Source organism: Periplaneta americana, chromosome 4 (genome assembly GCF_040183065.1).
Source record: "Periplaneta americana isolate PAMFEO1 chromosome 4, P.americana_PAMFEO1_priV1, whole genome shotgun sequence".
Classification (NCBI taxonomy): domain Eukaryota; kingdom Metazoa; phylum Arthropoda; class Insecta; order Blattodea; family Blattidae; genus Periplaneta; species Periplaneta americana.
In genome coordinates, this window is record NC_091120.1 from 85,412,359 (window position 1) to 85,413,409 (window position 1,051).

Genomic DNA, 1,051 nt, shown 5'->3' on the forward strand with positions numbered 1-1,051 from the left:
AACGAATAACCCGGGCAAAGAGAATAATGCATATTTCTTAGAAACGCCAACAGGTAGCGCTTTCTGCTATGTTGAGGAAGAATCCCAACCAGATTTTGCTGTTGGAACTGACTTGTCGTCATTCCAGCTAGTGAGAGAAGAAGTCAGCGTGTGTTTGAAGAAAATTGACTGTTTTCTTAAAATATTTCAAGGTAAGAGAAATAAATGTACAACACACAATACTGCAGAAACTTTTTGTTATGTGATAGCAATACATAGGCGATACGATTACTTCTAAAGAGCCGTACTTACGAAGAAGATTATTGACGTTTATGTTTGTATAACCTTAAATGAAAAGCGAAATGGCGTCTGCGGGCAAAGTGGATAACTTATCCGCTTTGCCATGCCATCTTTATTTGACTGTATAAGTGTTAGCTGTATTTTTGTATGTATTTGTCTATTGTAATAAAGCGTGTTAGATTATTTTACATAGTGGAGGCATTAAGTCACACTAATTAAATTATAAATCAGTAACGCTGATCTTAATTTTTACTTAAAAAGTTCGTAATGTGTTTTCAGATGTTTTAATTTTTCAAGAGGAAGACGGAACAAGCCAAATGGTCTGAAGAAGCCATGAAGAAAGCACTTGAAGAAATAAAATCTTCCAGTCATTGGTTCTGCTATCTGGCCATACAACCATAACGTGTTTGTTGATGAAGATTTTGCTCCAGATCAACTTACAGATCGCCCACTTGAGATAGAAATCAGCGAAACGACAGCTGGCTCAGATTTAACCAATTCTGCGGTGCCAGCTTCTTCAGCGGCTGAAGAAACAGTTAATACTCACTCAGAATCAACCACCTCTGTGATGTCGTTATCTTCAGAGATTGAAGGAATATTCAATACATCAATTACATTCAGATTTTCAGTTCCGGTTACACCAAAACCCCTCAACATCGTCAGCAAGAGAATCCAAGTCAGTTCTTTTGATTTAGACCAGTGCCAGAAGTGGATGCTCGAAAGATACGAGTTCAAAGAAGAAAATGTCACCGCTCTGAAGTTCTCACATCTA